We start from the raw sequence: 17,942 nt of genomic DNA on the forward strand, positions 1-17,942 counted from the left end.
TGTTACTGGGATCCAAAAGTTAGAAAACGTACTTATTAACTAGTTTATTAAAATAGAACAAAAAAAGACCAACATTCAAGTGCAAGTGAACCTGAGCTCAGGTCAGACTGCATATACAGTAATAAATACTGAGTAACTAAAAAAACCCAAAAAGAGAGTTGCAGCAAGGGTTAAAGAAGAACTCGGGCAAAAAAACAGCATCTGCTCTGACAAGGATGAGGTGTAATTGGGATTACATCATATCCTCCCCTCTCTCTCTGCAGAGAAAGGAAACGACAGATCCCATCAACCACAATGAATTGTAGTGAATGTGAATGGCTATTGGAATTTGGAATTTGTCTGAGAGTCTTGGTCCGCCTACCACTGCAAGTGGGCATGAATTACATCACTACCTCCTGGAGAAAGAACTACAGAAGGGATGTGCCAAGACCAGTGGCTGGGGTAACCAATAAGAATTAAAGATTTGATTTGAACATTAATAGGCTATTTCAGTGCAACTAGTGAGTGAACCAGAAGATGGAAGACATATTCAGCAAAGGTAGGAAATCAGCAACAAGGACATGTACAGAAGTTTTTGCCTGGAGTTCTGCTTTAAAATCCTGTGCTGGCAGAACACTGGGAAGTTGGACCGCTGATCTCACACACCATGTACCAGTCTGGGTCTTTGGCCTACCCCCTAAATACTGATGCAATCAATAGTGCTGCTCAGAGAGCATGAGCATGTTGGAACCCTGGCAAGCCCAATGTAGAACTATTGGCAGCCATTGCAAGAAAATTTCACTATAACTACACTTGGAGTTTTAACTGAAAGTGTGTGTGTATATATATATATATATATATATATATATATATATATATATATATATATATATATATATATATATATATATAGATAGAATCAAGAAAAGCAAAATTTCCCCTAAGTAAAACTGGACTTTTACTAGAGATCTGTAGGGCAATCTATTCAGGAGTGCAACAAATCCAGGTTAAGGGGTTGCCTGATAACAGTAATGAAGTTTACTTTAAGTATTAATGCATCATTTTCAGCTTTTTTGGGAATCAGTGAAAAGTACATTAGCTGGGGGACCAAGGCTAGTTGGTTACTTTGCCACTGCAAGAAGCTCAAAAGTAAAACCTCTGCCAGTGTAAGAAGGAAGTTTATGAGTGAAATATGAACAATGACCATTCAATTAGAAATTCAGAGCTATATGCAAAGCTTTTGGCACCTTTGTTTTGATGATTTTCTCAGTGAAAAAATAAGCCAAACTTTTGCAAGCAGAATAAATTAAATCAGACATGTACAGGGGAAGTTCAATATAAACTGAACCAGGTGCCTACAACGGAGATACTCTATTATGCAAATCTCAACTTTGGGGAGAATGGCCAAAAGACTTTTGGACACCCTCCCCTACCAGGGTGCTCTAGTCTACAGGAAAATAAACCTGTCTAGAAGCAAAGGTCATCTGTTGGTCCCCATAAGCAGTTTAGAAGGTCTACCCTAAGAACTAGTAACTTTTAACATGACAGAATTCTGAAAAATGTAATGTACAATTTAAAAAAGCAGGACAGCACAACTGTGGTATGTACAAACCTTTGAGCATCATATCAGACAGTGTTAAGTAACATTTTATCTATCAAAACCAAAGTCTCTAAATGCTTCTCAAAATGTTTGTCTTACCAAAAGGTACTCCTGTATACTTTGCACAATGCTCCTAGTTGTCTTCTAATGGTCCTCTAACTTAAATATCATTTGACCTTTGCCTACACCAGCCTTTCTCAACCTTTTGAACATGAAGGGACTCTTGAAATAACTTTTTGGCTTCAGGGAACTCCTGCTAATAAATATACCTATATTTATTTTATATCCAAAATATTTTTTATTCAAATTTTGACAGGTTTACAAAAAAAAACAAAACAACCAAAACATAGAAGAAAACAAATCAGTAAACCAGTAGCGGTAATGGTGTCCTGCAATACAGGTATCTAGAGTACCAATGACAATACAAGCAAGTATACTTGTAAAAGTAACAGAACAACGGGCATACATATAAAATCAGAAGGTTTGCTTCAAACTTAAACCACCATAAAACATACTCATTACCACTCAATTCTCTCTACGCACAGATGTGCGATTGAGAGCAAAAAAGGTTTATTAAATGTCAGACCAGGATAAAAGGCAAAAGAAGCATCACCACTGTTAATTCCAGTACAGGTAGCAAACTACTATATTTTCAAAGCATGCCTACTCACAATGCCTTCCAACCACCCACAGCTGCCAGTGCTACACTCTAAGCATTCCAATATACAAGGGGAGTTCAATTCAAACCTGGACTTTTTTACAGGTATATAAAAGGGATGCTAGCGTGGCATACCTCAGGATCCTGAGGAAGTCATGTGAACGTGACGTAGCGCGTAGATGTGGCGTGGTGACGTACTTCCGGTCAAGCGCCATCTTGCTACTCCAAATCGAATGCAGTACACCCATGTTTAGTGGTGGAAAAGCTTGATTGATCTGCTTACATGTGAGTTGTAACTTGGCGATTTTTATATGTTCTTAAGCCAATAAACAGTATTGCACTATGGGAGATTTGTTTTGAATCCCTTCATGGTCCCAATATGATACTCACCTATTGACATATACACTGCGGCACCTGTATATGGAGGAATGAATTTTATTGGAGGAAATTACCAATAAGGGGCTGTGGAACCTAAGTGGTCTGGAGAGTCATTACCTGTAGGATCCAGGGAGATCAAAAAGGCGTGTTGACCCTTGTGGGTCACATCAAGGAGGTGAGGGGTGCCTGCTATTTAGGATTTATGCTCACCATTTTGCACTGGAGCACTGTTCACATCAACTGCATTGATATTTTTGTATTATTTGGACACTTGGTTATTGATATTTATTATTTATAAGGATATTTGCACTAGTCACTAAGTGTATGTTACCTTTGATATATATCCCTGATTGGAGATACGTCACTGTTACATAAGTGTCACTTATTTATTTGGGAGGTAGTCCCATTTGGGACTGGTTGATATCACTTTTGTTAAGACCCATTAAGTATTTGCACCTTAGAAATTCACGGTTTTAGAAACTCTATAGATCCATTAGGATCTTACACAGCAATAACACTATTGTGTGATTTAATATTTATGATATGTTTATTTGATTTAATTTATTTGATTTGATTTATAGCGCTACACCATTATATATAATTTTAAATTCTGACTGGACTTCATTTTCTAGATTGTAAGCTCGAAAGAGCAGGGCCCTCGATCCCCTCATGTTTTGCATTGTATTGGTATTGTTCTGTCACATGTTCTGTCCCCCTTTGTAATGTACAGCGCTGAGTGAACTATTGGCGCTTTATAAATAAATACTGTATAATAATAATATAATAATAATTTTGCGGCTTACAGATGCTCTTTACACTACATTACTGAATAAGCCTGACAATGCTTTGCAGAGGTCTTATACACTGCTAAAAAAAATAAATAGAGGAACACTTTTTAATCAGAGTATAGCATCAAGTCAATTAAACTCCTGAGATATTGATCTGGTCAGTTAAGTAGCAGAGGGGGTTGTTAATCAGTTTCAGCTGTCTTGGTGTCAATGAAATGAACATCAGGTGCACTAGGTGGGCAACAATGAGATGACCCTCAAAACAGGAATGGTTTTACAGGTGGAGGTCACTGGCATTTTATTTCCCTACTCATCTTTTCTGACAGTTTTTCACTAGTTTTGCATTTGGCTAGGGTCAGTGTCACTACTGGTAGCATGAGGCCATACCTGGACCCTACAGAGGTTGCACAGGCAGTCCAACTCCTCCAGGATGGTACATCAATACGTGCCATTTCCAGAAGGTTTGCTGTGTCTCTCAGCACAGTCTCAAGAGCATGGAGAAGATTCCAGGAGACAGGCAGTTACTCTAGGAGAGCTGGACAGGGCCATAGAAGGTTCTTAACCCACCACCAAGATCGGTATCTGCTCCTCTGTGCAAGGTAGAACAGGATGAGCACTGCCAGAGCCCTACAAAATGACCTCCAGCAGGCCACTAGTGTGAATGTCTCTGACTAAACTATCAGAAACAGACTTCATGATGGTGGCCTGAGGGCCCGACGTCCTCTAGTGGGTCCTGTGCTCACTGCCCGGCACCATAGAGCTCAACTGGCATTTGCCATTGAACCCCAGAATTGGCAGGTCCGGATAATACAGGGAAGGTAACATTGGCCATCAAGAAACTGGAGGACCTGTCAAATGAGCTTAAGGAAAACTCAGGTATTACACATCCCTGGGATCAGTGGTTTGGATGGCTGAGTGGTTGGCAAAAGGCCCTCGCCCAAGTAGGGGTGGTTATCCTGGGTATCATCATTCTGACGGCAATAGTCGCCTGTTGCGTAGTCCCTTGCATTAAGAAATTAATTTGAAAGGCTGTGAATGAGGTTTCCCCTACCTTCATGAACTATGATGATGTCGAACTCCCCCACGAAGGAGGGGAGTCCTACACTCCTTTACAGACTGTGGCCCCTGATCATTCACATTCGTAAGAAGTATTATAAATCCTCCTCTCCTACAGGCAGCTATGAACAGGGAAAGACAGTGCCTGACTGTGGCCTTCTCAGTGTGCATCGAGACTCTAGGGGTGGACTAGCCACCTAAGAGCTCTATATGCGACCAAAATGAGTTCCAAGGGGGGGGGCCACCAGGCAGATAGGACATCAGAGGAACACAGGGACAGTTAGATATAAAATAGCCATTTTAAGGGGGGATTGTAATGGATTGTGATAGACAACCCGTATTTTGCAAGATAATCAGTAAAATGACAATTTTATAGTTTTGCTTCTCTCTGCCTCTTGCTCTTTAAATTCCTTACTCTTTTAAGTAAACAATCAGATACAGGTTAACAGAACAATGATAATTAAGATGGCGCCTTCATCCAGAGTCTCGCCCGAGGTGACTCATTAGAAGAAAAAGCACCTTTCAAGGTAAACAACCCCCATAAAAAGGAAGAAGTCTCATTTGTGACAATGATTGGAAGATATCAACACGGATGAAAGAACACACAGGAAACTTAGGAGACTTTTCACCCAGTCATCGCATATGATTCGCTTACGTCATTAGACCTATAAATGCTATGTTTAGTTCCTCAATAAAGTAGAAATTGGGAAGTTGACAAACTGCAAACGGTGTCAGTGTCTTACTTCTGCGTGCACGTATTTCTGCATTAATTAGGCTCACTGGTAGATCACGGTAGGTGGCCTGTAAGTGACCACGTCCAAAACAGAATGAGCACTGCCAGAGCCCTACAAAATTACCTCCAGCAGACCACTGAGGGTGGTGTGAGGGCCCAGCGTCCTCTAGTGGGCCCTGTGCCCACTGCCCGGCGCCATAGAGCTCGACTGGCATTTGCCATTGAAGACCAGAATTGGCAGGTCCGCCACTGGGGCCCTGTGCTTTTCACAAATGAGAGCAGGTTCACCCTAGGCACACGTGACAGATGTAAATGGTCTAGAGAAGCCATGCAGAACGTTATTCTGCCTGTAACATCGTTCATCATGACCGTTTTGGTGGAGATTCCAGGAGACAAGCAGTTACTCTAGGAGAGCTGGACAGGGCCAGAGAAGGTCCTTAACCCATCAGCAGGACCAGCATCTGCTCCTTTGTGCAAGGCGGAACAGAATGAGCACTGCCAGAGCCCTACAAAATGACCTCCAGCAGACCACTGAGGGTGGTGTGAGGGCCCAACATCCTCTAATGGGCCCTGTGCTCATTGCCCAGCACCATAGAGCTCGATTGGCATTTGCCATTGAACACTAGAATTGGCAGGTCCGCCACTTGCACTCTGTGCTTTTCACAGATGAGAGCATTTTCACCCTGAGCACATGTGACAGATGTGAAAGGGTCTGGAGAAGACATGGAGAACGCTATGCTGCCTGTAACATCGTTCATCATGACCGTTTTGGTGGTGGGTCAGTGATGGTCTGGGGAGGCATATCCATGGAGGGACGCAGACCTCTACAGGCTAGACAATGGTACCCTGACTACCATTAGGTATCGGGATGAAATCCTTGGACCCATTGTCAAACCCTGCGCTGGTGCAGCGGGTTCTCCTGGTGCACAACAATGAACGGTCTCATGTGGCGAGAGGATGCAGGCATATCCTGGAGGATGAAGGAATTGATACCATTGAATGGCCCCCACGTTTGCCTGACCTAAATCCAATGGGATAACATGTTTTGGTCCATCCGCCGCTGCCAGGTTGCACCTCTGACTGTCCAGGAGCTCAGTAATGCCCTGGTCCAAATATGGGAGGAAATACCCCAGGACACCATCAGTCGTCTCCTTAGGAGCATGCCCTAACATTGTCACATATGCATACAAGCACTTGGGGGCCATACAAACTACTATCATTTTGAGTTGCTGCAATTAAATTTCAGAAAAATGGACTAGCCTGCTGCATCATTTTTTCACTTTAACTTTTGGGGTGTGTTTGAATTCAGTCCTCTGTACGTTGATAATTATCATTTTCATCAAATGATGGAGCATCCTTATGTTCCTAACACATTACCCAGTCCATATCAGTATAGATATCCAGCATGATATTTTTCCCCATTGCGATCGGATGTGTTTCATATTTGAAGGAAACATACCTACAGCTATAAACACAAGCATGTCAAAAGATTATTTATATAGACAATTTCCTTGTGTACAGACCAGTTATTTGTTCTACATGATAGATGTAAGCAGATATTCTGGCATCATTGTGTGCCTCCACCTCGTGTCTTCTGATGATGTGCCAAAGTTCTCCAAAAGAAAAAAAATACCATTATGCTAATGTTTATTTTTTGCTACCAAGTTGTACACAGATTTGAGTAATTACAGTTATGACAGTTTTCTTCTGTGTATGCTATTTCTAGGAATGAGGCAATGAGGACGACTCTCCTGAAAATCAGGGCTGTTAAAGTATGAACATGGACAGGGAAGTTAACTATAACTCTTCCTGACCGCTATAAGGGTTGTGGGCATGGTAAGCACTACAAACTCATAAAAACACAGGAGCTGCCAGTTCTTGTGGCGTTGGGTCTCACACAGATCCAATCCTCGGCTAGCACTTCAATATATCAAAGTCAAATGATTTTATTTCTTTCCACAGATTCAAGTGTAGAGTGAGTAACAGCTTCACACGCAGTGCTTTTTCTGGATTGTGTGCGTGTATGGGCATTGGGCTATTCACCTATAGGCCTGACTAGTAAAACATTTGTTAATCCAGAAGACATTTTCTCTTATTAGATTTTATTTCCCAAAGAGAATAGTCTAATGCTTTCCTAGTGGTACTTCCACCACTTTCATGATGCTTCACATTCTAACCCAAGCTTCCAGTTTCATGCTGATGAGGTCAAGAAGGGGGAAATTGCCTTGTCTGAAGGGCATTATTTTGTCCACGAACAACTGTATGAGGTTTGAAAAGTTCAGTAGATGGGTCATTCACATCCAATCAAGCCATGTAAAAACATTTTCTACTTTTGGTCTCCTTTCTTGTATGCAGTACTTAAGGGAAGCCTCTGGATATTCATCACGTGCAAGGTACAACATTGATTCAGGTTACCATGATAATGAAAAATGGTGGACATTTAAAAAAAAAGTGAAGCAACGTTTGATTTTTTTAGTTTGTAAGGAAGTCTGCTGTTAAATCAACTGGTGTATTTTTTTTCCCTAAAAAGTTACTCTTTATTAATTGAATCCAAATATTTAGCACTTATAGGTGGAGTGTGATGAGCAAAGTTTTATCACACCCAACTTTTGCATGTCATTTCTTGGGAACCCCAGAATCTCTCTACCATATTTTCTGGCTATGTAACATACCACCTTGGAAGTTTGGGTGTTCCTGCCCTGCTGCTGCATTTACCACAATAAAAGATAGATTGCAAAAAATCCAAAGAAAGCACAGAAAGGCCTTATAATAGTGGCAAACACATAGAAAAAGGATGGTTTAACTCTTCAGAATTTAAATTATATATATATATATATATATATATATTAGAAATTGCATTTTATTTACATAATACACACATACCAGATCTCTTAACGAGAGCAAGCAGCTGAACATTCTCTCTTTGAATGTAGTTCCTCGCTTGCTTCTAGCCATCAAAAAAGCTGTTTTGATTGTTTTTCTTTCTCTGTAACTAAGCAGGATTTAATTCACACGGGTAGCAACAGCAAGCTGAATAGGAAGATGTATCTTGACAAGCTGAGGCCAAGTGGGGCAAGATCAGCACTGAAACTGGAAGAATTCCAACTCATGGAGAGAGATCATGTTTCCACTGTTCCGTTCAGAATTCTTTAGAAACCTTTCAGTGCAACAACTTGTTCTATGCTGAGATGGAATCCAACAGTCAAACTTGTCTTTGGATTCAGTGCCCTGGACTCTTCTTGTATGTATTATTAGTGCCCCACGGATTATTATGGAGCTGTGTCCCAAATCCAGAGACAATAAGAGATTGTCCCATAAAATTCTATAGGTCCATGATGCAAAGGCATGGCCAGGACAGCGAAGACTTGCAGTGCTGGATGTAAATAAATAGTGGATCTACTGTGTCTATCAGACTGAAGCAAGCATACATCTGTGGAGGGTGGGGGTGAGGTGGCGTGGGGGGGATATGTGCACTTATCCTTCAGCTGCATACAGATTGTTATGTGATACAGAAGTTTTCCTGACCTAAAAGAGGTTCCTGCCTGTACGTTCTCTGAGAGCAGACAAAATGAACCTTGCACCGCATTCTGTAGGCCTTGTGCATGTCCCTAGTCATAGATAAAAGGATGCTCTGTCAGAAAACTGCTACATTCACTGCATCTCTGGTCACCATAAAGGTTTTTACAGACCTAACTTCAAAAATAAATATTTAAAGTGGTTCTAAAGCATTCCCTGCATTAAGGTTAAATAATAAAAAAAAATGATTTTAGGACTTGCTGTGCCCCCCCTGCCACTCTAAACACTTCACTCCTGGATTGATCCAGCATTGCAGCATTGTTCCCAGCTGCAGTCTTCCCTCCTCTCTACCTCTTCGCACAGGGACTAATAAGCAGTAGCGGTAGTTTTTGGCTCCTGTTGATGTCAGTCAAATGCATTGAGGAGGGAGTGGGGGCAGGGCTGAGCCGCACGGTATGTGCCTATAGACACACACAGCACAGCGTGGGATCGAGCCCATGTGAGTGCTCCTTTAGCAAGCTGGTTGATATGGGGCATGCAGAGAAGAGAAGGAGCCTAGAGTGCTGGTGAGGGACCTCAGAAGAGGATCCATTGCACAAAGCAGGTAATTATAACATGTTTGTTATATTGAAAGCAAAAACTGAGGAGACTTTACAATCACTATAACTCTTTTGCAAAAAAGGAAATATTGCTGAACGTCCAGAAAAGCTTTACCCATTTTCTGTAGAAGGAATACCTGCATTCCTTGGGTACCTAGTAATGTGACTAATGTAAAGGTGTTTCCTAATATTTCAGTTAGATGTTTTTGGCACACAGATTAACCACTTGCCCTTCTGAGGATTTACCCCCCCTTCCTGACCAGGCCATTTTTTGCATTACAGCGCTGCTTTTCTTTAACTGCCAATTGTGCGGTCATGCAACGCTGCAACCAAATGAAATTTACGTCCTTTTTTCTCCATGAATAGAGCTTTCTTTCGATTTGATTGGCTGTACATTTTTTATTTTTTGCACTATAAAAAAAAAAACAAAAGACTGACAATTTTGAGAAAAAAAACTATATTTTTGACTTTTTGCTATTAAACATGTCCAGTAAATAGAAATTTAAAAATCAAACTTCGTCATAAATTTAGGCCAAAATGTATTCTGCTACATGTCTTTGCTAGAAAAAAAAATCCCAATATGTATAAATTAATTGGTTTAAGTGAAAGTTATAGCGATTACAAATGGCGGTATATATTCTGGGATTTTTATTTTTACTAGTACCTGGCGGCGATTAGCAACTTATAGTGGGACTGCGGCAGGCATTCTGACACTGGGGGGGACAGACTTCGTGTCACTGACATCCCCAGTAACATCAATACAGTGATCAGTATTAAAAGGCACTGACACTGTACTAATGACACTAGGCAGGAAGGGGTTAACATGTGGGACAATCAAAGGGTTAACTGTGTGCTGCTTTGCATACTGGGCTGTTTGTGCTTCACTGTTAGCACACTGCTTTGCGTTTTTGCTTCTATAGACTTCAATGGGAACACTGAAGAAAAGCATGTATTGCATTTTTGCTGCATTTTGAGTTTAAAATCTACCTAGCAACAAGAAAAAAAAATTAAAAACAAAAATAAAAGCAAAACGCAAGTATAAAAACACAAAACGCAATGCAGGAACGCATAAACTGCAACCTGCATAGGTGTGAACCTAGACTGATATTAGATTCCCAGCAGAATAAATACTAACGCTCTACTACACAACAGGTTAACAGTAATGTAGGTCATAAATAAGAGGCATACAACTGGGACCTGATTATGAGTTATGACTAAAGATGTGTTTTAAATCACGTCTACATAGGCTTTTAGAGATTCAATGGGATTGACTTGGATAGAGGAATAAAAGCAAAGCACAAATAGATCTCAAACTGACTTTAACTGATCTCAGAATCCCATGTACATTAGCCTTAAAGATACAACTTCACAGCAATGGAAATGTCACTGGTGTCATTTGACTTTATTTTAAAGTGTTCTAAGATCAAAGCTGAATTCCAGGTATGGTTTGCATTGCAGAGTTACATTGGTCCAGCTTTGATCAATGTTCCATACCACATATTCCATACTGGTAAGATCGCTGTGGAAGCGGAGAACCACTGTAGAAGTCGTCACTACTTCAGTAATTGCCATGGACTTCCAAGACCTGCACCAAGTGAGCAACCTAGTGTGGAAACTATGCAGCAGGGAGGCCTCTTATTGGACGAGTCCAAAGGCAAAGCATCAACATCACTTTTTTCACCTTGTCCAATCAGAGATTGCTTTGCATAAATTGAGAGTAATGCAAGGATTTCTCTGATGGCAGCCATGCTGAGCGAGCGACTCATAGTTACTATGCAACGGGGCAGCAGCGCCACATGGTACCTGGAAGACACGGCAAACACTGTAGTAGCAGCGGCTACTAACTAAAGTGATTCCCCATTTCCACAGCAGTCCCAGTATAGAATATTCCTGGTTACATTGGTCCCAGCTGAATCAATGCAACTATACAATACAAACCATACCTGGAATTCAGTTGTAAACTGATAAAATATTTACTGTTTGAGATACGGCTTTGGAACATTTACTGTATTATCTCTATGTTTTACAGCAGTCGGGTACATTTTCCCATTCTAATTTCCATTCTGCACAACTGTTACCTAATCCTTTAAATGTTGTATCATTTCAGCAAATTATCATCTGTGTCATCAGTAAATGCAATCTCTTTTGTGACTTAATTACGGGAAACAAATTAATGATGCAAAATTAAATCACTGGAGGCTACTAACCTGAACATTGCAGCACTGTACATAGACAAGCCCAGCTTTGTTCCTTGGAACAGTCCATCCATTTTTCCAAAGTGCTCTGAAGCCTTGAGGTAGTACACAGCGTTTCCGAAATCAAAATCTCAACCAACAAAGTTCCTTTAAAAAAATAAATATTAACACAAATTAGCAAGAACCTGTAATCAATGCTTGCTATTCTTATGTCTAAAGGCATTGCTTCTGAAGAAAAGCAAAACATCACAGCAGTTACTCATATCAGCACTACAAAGTAAAAGGAAATTCTTATCACTGACCAGTTAAGAGTCCACATCAAGGATTAGGGCTGCTCTGTCCAAAATCATTGCACAGAGCAGGTAAGTATGACATGTTTTTAATTTTACAAAAAAAAAAAGTTTAGAATCACCCCTTTTTGGGTAGAGCCTTATGTGCTGACATCACGCCACCATGGTCGGAGCTTGGAGCGTTGGCCATTTTGGTATGCTTTTATGCATTTAACTCTTTGCTGTATCCAGGTGGATTGCCTTTAAGTATTTACAATAAATACTACACTATATTGCAATACCTTCAGCTCCTGTGGTGAGCTTCTCCCCCTAGGAAGGACAAAACTGACAGAGAATGGAGACTAGCTTATTATTATTATTGCTGGTTATGTATAGCCCTGACCCTGGAGATGTCCAGTCCCTATTTATGGCTTCCTGAGACCCCCCATAAGGATCAGCATTATACAAGTAGCGTTCTGGTGAGTGCACATCTATATAAGGTGGTGGATTCCCATGTTGGATCATGAGAACTCTTGAGCATCCCAGCTGGTATTGCTGCACCTTGTAGTTCCACGAACACCGGCATTGCTGTGACCTGTAGTGCCACAGACTATGTATAATCATCATTATTGCTAAATAAGCACACATACAGTCATGGCCGAAATTGTTGGCACCCTTGATATTTTTCCTGAAAATCAAGTATTTCACACAAAAAAGGTATTGCATTAACACATGTTTTGCTATACACATGTTTATTCCCTTTGTATGTATTGGAACAAATATAAAACAGAGGCAGAAAAGCAAATATGACATAATGTCACACAAAACCCCAAAAATGGGCTGGACAAAAGTATTGGCACCCTTAACTTAATATTTGGTTGCACACCCTTTGGAAAACATAACTGAAATCAGTCGCTTCCTATAACCATCAATAAGCTTCTGACACCTCTCACCCGGAATTTTGGACCACTCTTCCTTTGCAAACAGCTCCAGGTCTCTCTTATTGGAAGGACACCTTTTCCCAACAGCAATTTTAAGATCTCTCCACAGGTGTTCAATGGGATTTAGATCTGGGCTCATTGCTGGCCACTTCAGAACTCTCCAGCGCTTCTTTGCCATCCATTTCTGAGTGCTTTTTGACGTATGTTTGGGGTCATTGTCCTGCTGGAAGACCCAGGATCTTGGACGCAAACCCAGCTTTCTGACACTGGGCCCTACAGTGCGACCCAAAATCCTTTGGTAATCCTCAGATTTCATGATGCCTTGCACACAGTCAAGGCACCCAGTGCCAGAGGCAGCAAAACAACCCCAAAACATCATTGAACCTCCACCATATTTTACCGTAGGTACTGTGTTTTGTTCTTTGTAGGCCTCATTCCGTTTTCGGTAAACAGTAGAATGATGTGCTTTACCGAAAAGCTCTATCTTGGTCTCATCTGTCCACAAGACGTTTTCCCAGAAGGCTTTTGGCTTACTCAAGTACATTTTGGCAAACTGTAGTCTTGCTTTTTTATGTCTCTGTGTCAGCAGTGGGGTCCTCCTGGGTCTCCTGCCATAGCGTTTCATTTCATTTAAATGTCGACGGATAGTTCGCGCTGACACTGATGCTCCCTGAGCCTGCAGGACAGCTTGAATGTCTTTGGAACATGTTTGGGGCTGCTTATCCACCATCCGGACTATTCTGCGTTGCAATCTTTCATCAATTTTCCTCATCCGTCCACGACCAGGGAGATTAGCTACAGTGCCATGGGTTGCAAACTTCTTGATAATGTTGCGCACTGTGGACAAAGGCAAATCTAGTTCTCTGGAGATGGACTTGTAACCTTGAGATTGTTGATATTTTGCCACAATTTTGGTTCTCAGGTCCTCAGACAGTTCTCGTCTCCTCTTTCTGTTGTCCATGCTTAGTGTGGCACAGACAGACACACAATGCAAAGGTTAAGTGAACGTCTCTCCTTTTTATCTGCTTTCAGGTGTGATTTCTATATTGCCCACACCTGTTACTTGCCCCAGGTGAGTTTACAGGAGCATCACATGCTTGTAACATTCTTATTTATCCGCAGTTGTGAAAGGGTGCCAATACTTTTGTCCAGCCCATTTTTGGAGGTTTGTGTGACATTATGTCGAATTTGCTTTCTTTCCTCCCTTTTTGTGTTTTGTCCCAATACACACAAAGGGAATAAACATGTGTATAGCAAAACATGTGTTAATGCAATACGTTTCGTGAGAAATACATGATTTCCTGGAGAAATATCAAGGGTGCCAACAATTTCGGCCATGACTGTATATCACCTGGCACTTCTGTGACCTGCAGTACCATAGACTATCCACTATTTATATACAGAAGTTTAGAGTTTTTTATGATTCTATGTGATCTGAGACGTTTTATTTGATTTACTTCACTGGAATATTGTATGAACACTTCTATTCACATAAGCACTTTATGACTGCATTTAGTGCTGCACTTACATTGGAATTGATTACTGTTGGTTTGTTACCTTGCCTTTTGTGCTAGCGGCTACCATATTATCTGCGCTCGCCTCATATCTTGTATTATAGACTGATTTTACTGTTGTGGGTTTAGTAACACTTTAATGCTGAGGCCATGCAAGAAACTAACTGGTGAATGAAGGCCATGTGACCTAAAGTAGGGACTAGGCCACATTATTTGAAAAGAAGGCATCATGGGATCCTCTTTCTGGCCTGTATTTCCTGACCCAGCCTTCCCCACCCACACCGAATTTGGTCAGATTCCATGCTCATTTTTCCACCCAGTATGTCATCTGTGCAACCTCTAGAAATACAGTCCTATATACGGTTTTAATTATCTTCTAGATTGTAAGCTCTAACGAGCAGGGCCCTCTGTTTCCTCTTGTACCAAATTGTATTGTAACTAATGTCTACCTTCATTTTGTAAAGCTCTGCGCAAACTGTTGGCGCTATATAAATCCTGTATAATAATAATAATAATAAGCTAGTCTCCATTCTCTGTCAGTTTTGTCAACCACAATATAGCAAGAAAGGAAAGTTTTCTTTTTGATGAAAGGTGGAAATGGTAGTCTGGAGATGACATACATGTCTTTCCTAAGAGATCTTCGCAATAAAGAAAAACCAAAATAAAACATAAAAACAGTGGGGTGTAGAAAACCTATATATTTTAGGTGCTGGATGTTGGAACAGCAAAGTCATAAAGCATTCAACATGTGCTGACCTGTACACACATGGGCGGCAATATGCCCACATCTGAAATACAGAGGAGCTAAGGTCCACCAAGCCCATGTGCAAATAAAATGTTTTCTTATCTGTGCCAGAGTTCCTGCCCCCAGTGCAGCAAATCCAATTCTCAGGGCCAACTGGCAAAGGATTAAAGCAGATAAAGATAAGTGTAAAATTCACAAACGCCTGTCCTCAGCCCCGTAAAGAATCAAGTCTGACAGAGAACAGAGTTTATTTTCTGTAATACTGTAAATGAACAGAAAATGTATTAATGACAAAACACTTGAGATGTTTCAGCAAGGTCTGACCTTAATCCATCAACACCCAACAAAGCTAAAGTAACACGGCGCTATGCAGATAGGTGAGGGTGACGAGAATAATTGTTCCACAATGCGAGATATGCACCTGTGGGAGGCGGAAAGCAATTACAGCTATAATATAATTTATATTTTTGTATAATATATATATATATATATATATATATATATATACATACACACACACACACACACATACATATACACACATACATAGACACACAATATATATATATATATATTTATTTCTATTACACACGCACACACTATTTCTACCACTATTAGTCTGAGCACCAATGAAAAAAAAAAAAAAAGGAATGCTACAACAGCCACGTCAGCTTGAACAGCCAGAACGATTTTTCTCCCTTCACCAACACTTCTCTGTACGGTGTTACTCCTTGAATTCCTGTATTAATCTGAAAGACATCTTGTGAACATGTTCCTGTAATTCTTCCTTAAAGAGGATTGCTACCCTCTTAAAAAGCTTCCCTCCTATCAAGCCCTGTGCTACATGAATAGGTCTTCTTTTTTTTTTTTTTTTTAAAGAAAATGTTGGGCCCCGTCCCCCCTTGCACATCATTCGCCATAGCACTTCATTCAGAAAGGAGGAGGTGTGTGTCTAATGCTGCATCATCATGAGATGTGTCGGCTGAACTGGGGGAGCCTCTTGATCACGTCACAATCAACATGATGGCGTGGGACCAAGAGGTGACAGAAGACAAGAGGATCTCAGCACGTCAACGCTAGATCCTCTATGTGGGTGTATATGTGAACACCACACCACCTGGCAGGTGGGGGGTTAAGAAAATGGCAAGATCCTTTAAGGATACACATGCATAATACTTAGTATTGTTTTTTTTTAGGAGATGATTGGCTTTTATGTAAAAGCAATCATATTGGCAGATTAGAAGTTGGATTGCTTTTACAGGCAGTGGGACGTGTCATCCCTCCCCCTCCTGCCACCCTCTGCTGTCTCTCTGGGCTCATCCGTCCCATCGGGGAGCCCAGACTGAAACCAGCAGTTCCACCATAGAGCTGATCGGAGACCGAAACGTCACTGAATATCTCTATAGTAATAGAAACCGAAAGTGACAAGGATTTCCCAGGTTCCGCAGAAAGTAAACAAGTAATTTCTGAAATGTAAAAAGCATCTGATCAAACTGAACTTGATCAGATGCTTTTAGGGCAGATGACAAATCTGGGGTCTAATTGACCCTAAATCTCTCAGTAAAGAGGACTTGCTTTACTGACCCTCTTTTTATCCCAAGCAATTTTATTGACCTTTGGGTGTCAATATCGACCACTTCATGGAGCCCTCTCTTAACAAAAAGGTCCCTTTTTAACACATTCATTTTAATCATTATAACTTTTTAAATAAATGCAGGGATTGTGTGTGTGTGTAGGTGTTTGGGGGTTCTAAGTAATTTTCTACAAAAAGTACTGGTTTTTAAATGTATGCAAAGTATTTGGATGCCTGCCTTTACACGCACATGAACTTTAATGGCATCCCAATGTAAACAGGTGCAACCTAGTATCCCTGCATATATTTAAAGAGTTATAATGTTTTTTTACCTTAATGCTTTCTATGCATTAAGGTAAAAAACCTTCTGTGCCTGGGATCCCCCCCAGCCCTCTTATACTTTTCTGAGTTCCATTGCGATTCAGCACTGTGCATGAGAGCAGCAGCTCTTGTGGCTTTGTCCATCATTCAGCCTGATACAGATTACCTCACTACAGGTTAAGCAGTGACATAGTGGCCAAAAGCACCACAGATCCCAGCAGGGGACCGGCTTAAACATCCAGAAGAATCCAATAGTAGTGGTTACTGGTGCGAAGATCTGACCCACTGACAAGTGGTACATTTTCTTCTATCACTGACTTCTGCAGGCTAAAAGGATTTCTTTAATGATCACTGCCCCTTGTGCATAGTTTTAGCTTTATTTTCTGCTTTCTTTAGAACACAAAATACTACCTAATCCTTAACAAGGCAAAGAACAAAGCAGCGAAGTACAGCTGACATCCTGATCCTCAGACTTTCTAGAGTCAACTCTTGTGCCTTATAACACAGAGCTGTTAACAGATTGCAAAGAGACAGAAAGCTCTTTCCAGTAGAGGGGTGTACACTTTTCCATGATGCATATGGAGTTTAGGCAAAAAGCAGTCTATCAGCAACGATTGTCTCATTGTTAACTGTTTTCCAAAGTAAACACTGAACTTGTGAAGCCTGAGACATGGAAGTTTGCACATTGACTCTGATGATGTCATTCCTGGTCAAGCCGACTCCAGACTGCACACAGCTCCAAAGTGATGTAATTGACCTTCATTTACTTTCAATTGCTCCCAGATGACACTAAGATGTTATACCCCCAAATCTATCTGTCTTCTACTTGGGACACATTATTCCAGAGGAGAAACAGTTGTGTCCTTTGGAGTCAATAATGCCTACAAGTCTCATAAAGAAAACTCTCAATGAATACCCCAGGCCCTGCAGGATACAAATTGAAAGCAGCAAGGTCATGAGCACATATTATTTCATTGTACACTCTCTGTATGAAATATTCCATACATTGTGTAAATCAATGACCCGTGACCCCACTTCCTCTGCAGAATTCAATGCTGCAACTGTAAAAAGAGGTAA

The 17,942-nt window shown here is 40.9% G+C and overlaps 1 protein-coding gene across 1 annotated transcript in view; it reads right to left on the reverse strand.

Moving 5' to 3' along the window:
- Nucleotides 1-17,942, reverse strand: part of PPP2R3A (protein phosphatase 2 regulatory subunit B''alpha) — a 315,656-nt gene that overhangs the window by 214,278 nt on the left and 83,436 nt on the right. Inside the window, exon 2 of the mRNA XM_089671953.1 lies at nt 11,515-11,649. The gene's annotated coding sequence lies outside the window, so the exon portion shown is untranslated. The remainder of the gene's footprint in view (nt 1-11,514; nt 11,650-17,942) is intronic.

Source organism: Staurois parvus, unplaced genomic scaffold, assembly GCF_062004578.1.
Source record: "Staurois parvus isolate SC_StPar_1 unplaced genomic scaffold, SC_StPar_1.0 ptg000116l, whole genome shotgun sequence".
Taxonomy (NCBI): domain Eukaryota; kingdom Metazoa; phylum Chordata; class Amphibia; order Anura; family Ranidae; genus Staurois; species Staurois parvus.